This window comes from Panthera onca, chromosome A2 (assembly GCF_046562875.1).
Source record: "Panthera onca isolate mPanOnc1 chromosome A2, mPanOnc1 haplotype 2, whole genome shotgun sequence".
In the NCBI taxonomy this organism is placed as follows: Eukaryota; Metazoa; Chordata; class Mammalia; order Carnivora; family Felidae; genus Panthera; species Panthera onca.
Genome location: NC_138340.1, coordinates 65,072,737 through 65,078,786, shown reverse-complemented (window position 1 = coordinate 65,078,786; position 6,050 = coordinate 65,072,737). Strand labels below are relative to the sequence as shown.

Here is a 6,050-nt window from a genome sequence, read left to right as displayed (position 1 = left end):
ATACGTGTATACGTATATATACGTATACATATATATACACATATATATGTATATATATGTAATATATATAATATATATATGTGTATTTACATATGTATATACACATATATATGTATATATATGTATATATATACATATATATGTGTATTTACATATGTATATACACATATATATGTATATATATGTATATATACATATATATGTGTATATACATATGTAAATATATATATATGTAAATACACACACACACACACACACACACACACACACACACACACACACACACACCGTGTTTTCTTTACCTGTTTATCCATTGATGGACACTTAGGTTGTTTCCGTGTCTTGGGTGTATAAGTAAATGCTGCAGTGGACATGGAGGTGCACATATCTTTCTGAGATAGTGACTTCCCGGATATATACCTGGAAATAAAATTGTTGAATTATCTGGTGGTTCTGTTTTCAATTTTTTGAGGAACTTTTCTGTGGTTTTTAGTGGCTGTACCTATTTCCATTCCCACCAATAGCCCACAAGGTTTTCATTTATCTCATCATCTTTGCCAGTGCTTGTTATTTCTTGTCTTTTTGATAATAGCCTTTTTCAACAGGTGTGAGGTTATATTTCGTGGTAGTTTTGATGTGCCTTTCTCTTATCATCAATGACATTGAGCACCTTTCCATGTATGGGTTTGCCATTTGTAAGCCTTTTTTTTGTTTTTTGGAAAAATGTCTGTTCAGAACTTCTGCCCATATTGTAATTGTGTTTTTTGTCATTGTTTTTATTGACTTGTAGGAGTTCTTATATATATATTTTGGATATTAACCCCTTAACAGATACATGATTTAAAATTGTTTCCTTCCATTCCATAGGTTGCCTATTTATTGCTGGTGTTCTTTGCTATAGAGAAGCCTTTAGGGTTGCTGCAGTTTCACTTGTTTATTTTGGTGTTTGGTATCAAATCCAAAAAAGTCATTGTCAGAACCGATCTCAAGGAGCTTACCCCTTATCTTTTCTACCAGGAGTTTTATGGCTTCAGGTTTTACATTTAATAAGTGGATTGCTTTGGGTAGTGTGGACATTTTGACAGTATTAATTCTTCCAACCCATGAGCATGGACTGTTTTCCCATTTATTGTGGCTTCTTCAGTTTCTTTCATTACTGTCTTGTAGTTTTCAGTACGTAAGTTTTTCACCTCTTTGGTTCCATTTATTTTTAGGTATTTTATTCTTTCTGATATATAATTTTGTGTGGGATTGTTTTCTTAGTTTATCTTTCTGATGTTTTATTTTTAAAGTACAGAAATGAAGCTAATTTTGTATGTTGATTTTATAACCTGCAACTTTTCTGCATTCATTTGTTTTACAGAGTTTTTTTTCTTTGTAGGTGGAGTCATTAGGGTTGTTACATATAACACCCTCCCATCTGCAAATAGAGTCCTTCTTCCTTTCCAGTCGAATGCCTTTTCCTTCTTTGATGCCTTGAACTGTTCTGTATCTCCTTGCTCTGACTGGTGCTTCCCGTACTGTGTTGAATCAAGGTGGCGAAAGTGGGCATCTGCCTGGGTTTCCCATCTCAGAGGAAGACTTTGAAAGTTTCACTGCTGAGTATGTCAGCTGGGGGTTTGTCATATATGGCCTTTGTTATGTTGAAGTTCATTTCCTCTGAACCCACTTTATTGAGAATTTTTATCGTAATGGATGGTGAATTTTGTCATGATTTTTAACCACCTATTGAGATGGTCATATGATTTTTATCCTTCATTTTCTTAATCCGGTGTATTGTACTGATGCATTTGTTTATGTTGAGGCTTCCTTGTAGCCTTGGGATAAATGTCACCTGATCATGATGTATGATGCTGTTTTTTTAAAAAAAATTTTATTATTTTAATGTTTTTATTTATTTTTGAGAGAGAGACAGAGTACTAGTGAGGGATGGGTAGAGAGAGAGGGAGACACAGAATCTGAAGCAGGCTCCCGGCTGTGAGCTGTCAGCACAGATCCCGACGTGGGGCTTGAACTCACAAACTGTGAGATCATGACCTGAGCCGAAGTTGGACACTCAACCGACTGAGCCACCAGGCGCCCTGATGTATGATCCTCTTAATGTAGTGTTGAATTTGGTTTACTAATGTTTTGTAGAGGATTTTTGCATGTCTGTTCATCCAGGATAGTGACCTCAGTTTTCATTTCTGGTAGTGTCCTTGTCTGGTGTTTGTATCAGGTAATGCTGGCCTCATAAAATGAGTTTGAAAGTGTTCCCTCCTTTTGTATGTATTTTTAAATAATTTGAGAAAAATTCTATTAATTTGAGAAAAATTGGTATTAATTTTTTCTTTGAATTTTTGGTAAAATTCACCAGTGAAGCCATCTGTCTGGTCCTGGACTTTGGTTGTTGGGAGGGTTTTTGATTGTTGATTTAGGCCCCTTACGAGTAATTGATATGTTCAGATTTTCTCTTTTTTCATGATTCATTCTTGGTAGGTTGTATGTTTCTATATATTTATTCATTTCTTTTAGGTTGTCCAATCTTGTTGGTATATAATTGTTCATAATAGTTTCTCGTGTTTTGTATTTCTGTGGTATGGTATGTAATGTCTCCATTTTCATTTCTGATTTTATATGCTGGAATCTGCTCTCTTCTTGGTGAGTGTAGGTAAAAGTCCATATTTTTTGTGTTTTTTTTAACTGCTTTTTGTTGATTTTTTTTATTGTCTTTTTGGAATCTTTATTTTGCTCTGATCTTTATTGTTTTATTCCTTCTACTTTCTTCTTTTCTTTGGGCTTCGTTTGTTCTTTTCTAGTTCCTTGAGGTGTAAAGTTAAGTGATTTGAGATATTTCTTGTTTCTTAAGCTAGGCATTTATCACTATAGACTTCCCTCAAAGAGCTGCTTTTGCTGTGTTCCGTTAAGTTTTACTGTGTTGTATTTCAGTTTCCATTTGGTTCAAGATTTTTTAAATTTTTCTTTTGATTTCTTCTTTGACCTATTGCTTATTTAGTATCATGTTGTTTAACCCTCCTGTATTTGTTAGTTTTCCAGATTTCTTGTGGTTAGGCATCTTGTTCATTCCATAGTGGTTGGAAAAGATGCTTATAGTAATCATAAGATTTCAGTCTTCTTAAATTTCTTTTGTGGCCTAACATATGTTGTGTTCTGGAGAATGATTCATGTTCAGTTGAGAAGAAACTGTATTATTATGCAGCTATTTGGTGGAATGTATTTTGTATGTTAAGTTTATCTGGTCTATTATGTCTGTTTCCCTATTGATTTGTGTAATTCCTTTTTTCCTTTTTCTCTTGCTCACTTTCCTTGTGATTTGAACATTTTTTATAATGTTATGTTTAAATTTGATTGATTGATTGATTGATTGATTGATTGTGAGAGTGTTAGTTGGGGGAGAGGCAGAGAGACTGGGAGAAAAAGAGTTTTAAGCAGGCTCCATTCCCAGCATGGATCCTGACCCAGGGCTCTATCTCACCACAGTGAGATCATGATCTGAGCCCATTCAAGAGCTTGATGCTTAACTGACTGAGCCACCCAGGTGCTCCTGTAATGTTATATGTAGATTTCTTCCTCTTGTGTGTACTTACTGTAGGTTTTTGCTTTGCTTTCACAGATGATTACATAAAACATCTTATAACATCTTATTTTAAACTGTTAACACTTTAAGTTCACATGCATTTTGGGTGCGCCTGGGTGGCTCAGTTGGTTAAGCACATGACTCTTGATTTCAGCTCAGGTCATGAGCCCCGCATTGGGCACTGGACTGACAGCATGGAGCTTGCTTGACATTCTCTCTCTGTCCTCTGTCTCTGCCTCTGCCCTGCTTGTGCTTGCTCTCTCTCTCTCTCTCTCTCAAAATAAACATAAAAATTTTTTTTCAATTGAGAAAGTTTCACATGCATTCTGAAGCTCTCTATATTTTTACTCCCCTTAGTGTTTTATGTTTTTATGTCTCTATTTAAATATTTTTTTTTGATGTTTACTTAATTTTGAGAGAGGGAAGTAGCAGGGGAGTGGTAGAGAGGGAAGGAGAGAGAGAATCTCAAGCAGGCTCCACACTGCCAATGCAGAGCCCGACATGGGGCTTGAACTCATGAACTGAGAGATCATGACCTGAAGTGAAATCAAGAGTCAGATGCTCAAGCGACTGAGCCACCCAGGCGCCCCTCTATTTAAATCTCCTTACCTTGCATGTGCGTTAACTAATTACTGTATTTATTATGATCATAGTTATTTTTTTACTATTTGTCTTTTGTTCTTCATACAGTATTTGTAAGTGATTAAGCAGTTAACACTAGATTATTCAGAATTCCACTGTACATTGACCTTGAAATGTGCACTTTCACATGTTTTCCTGGTTACTAATTAGCATGCTTTCCTTTTAGCTTAAGGCACTCCCTTAAACATTTCTCATAAGGCCAGTCTGGTGGTGAGGAACTCCTTCAGCTTTTTATTTTGCATGAAAAAATTGAGGAGAGTTTTAAGTAAAATAGAGCTGTAAGAATATTCCAGAGAAATCCCTTGTACCCTTTGCCCAGTTTCTCCCAATGGTGACGTCTTGCAACCGTACCGACAGAGAACAGTCTCCCAGGAGGGGGTATTGACATTGGTAAAATCCACTGCTGTCCTTTTTCTTTGGCCAGTTCACTTGTATTCATTTCTGTGTGTTAAGTTCTGTGATGTTTTATCATTTGTGCGGAGTCATATATCCACCACCATAGTCCGGATACAGATAGTTCGGTCCTGCAAGGGTTCTTGTGCTGCTTTTTCATAACTACGCCCTCCTCTTTCCTCACCCCTCCCACCCCTCTCCTTAATGTGTGATGTTAATTCTTAATTAATTAATTCTTAATTCTGCCCTCCTTTTCTAAAGTTTCATCATTTTAAAAATTACAACAAAGGAATCTTGGAGAATGTAACCTTTTGCTGTTGACTTTTTTTTCCCCTCAGCATAATTTCCTACAGATTCATCCGAGGTGGTACATCTATCAGTAGTCTGTTCCTTTACTTTACTGAGTTAGTGTCCCACAGGGCATATACCTATACAGCTTGTTTAGCTTTTAATCTGTTCTAGGACATCTGGACCGATCCCAAGTTTTGACTGTTAAAATTAAAGCTTTTGTAAACTTTGTGTACAAGTTTTCATGTGAAAATAATTTATCGTGTCGGAAGACTAATTGTGGGTGATATTACAGTTAATTTTCCGTTCCCATCAGCAGTGTCTGCGTGGTCCAGTTTCTCTGTGCCCTACTCCGCATGTGGTATTGTGTAACTGTTGTTGAGTTTGTCTCCATGAAAGTTACTTAGCAGTATCCCATGATGGTTGGCATTTGCATTTCCCTAGTTGCTAATGATGTTGATCAGGTTTTGTTATGCTTATTTGCCACCTGCACTTCCTTTTTGATGAAGTATCTGATGCTCATTTTCTGCCTGAATTGTTTGCTTTTCTACTGTTGAGTGAGGAGGGCTCTTTGTATATTCTAGATGTAGTCTTTTTCTGAGAGGTTGTTTGTAAATATTTTCTCCTAGATTTTAGCTTCTCCTTTCTTCCTCTTCACATGGGTTTTTAAGGAAAAAAGTGTATCATTTTTATGAGTTCAAGTGTATCAATTGTTCCTTTTATGGGTTGTGCTTTTTTTGGGTCAAATACAGGAACTCTGCATAGTCCTACATTCTGAAGATTTTCCTCCCTTTTTAAATTTTTTTACATTTTCCATTGGTATCTGTGATCATTTTCAGTTAGCTTTTGCTTTATACATGAGATTTAGGGCAAGGCTATTTTTGTTGTTACTGTTTTGCCCCTGGGTATTGCATTTCTTCCTCATTTGTTAAAAATGCTGTCCTTTATCCACTGAATAGCTTTAGTACCTTTGTTAAACCATAGCTGAGAGTATTTGTGTGGCCCTCTTTCTGGGTTCTTTATTATTTTCCTGTCTTTGTGTTTATGCCTCCCTCAATACCTCACTGTTTCAGCCAAGACAGCCTTAATGACGGGCAGTTATTCATCGCATTGTATTCCTGTCTTTTCAGGATTGCTTTCACTATTTTAA

General features: G+C 36.1%; 1 protein-coding gene across 3 annotated transcripts in view; it reads left to right on the top strand.

Annotated features, from left to right (window-relative positions):
- The window catches only part of ZPBP (zona pellucida binding protein), a 114,528-nt gene that overhangs the window by 57,683 nt on the left and 50,795 nt on the right, over positions 1 to 6,050 (top strand). The window lies entirely within an intron of this gene.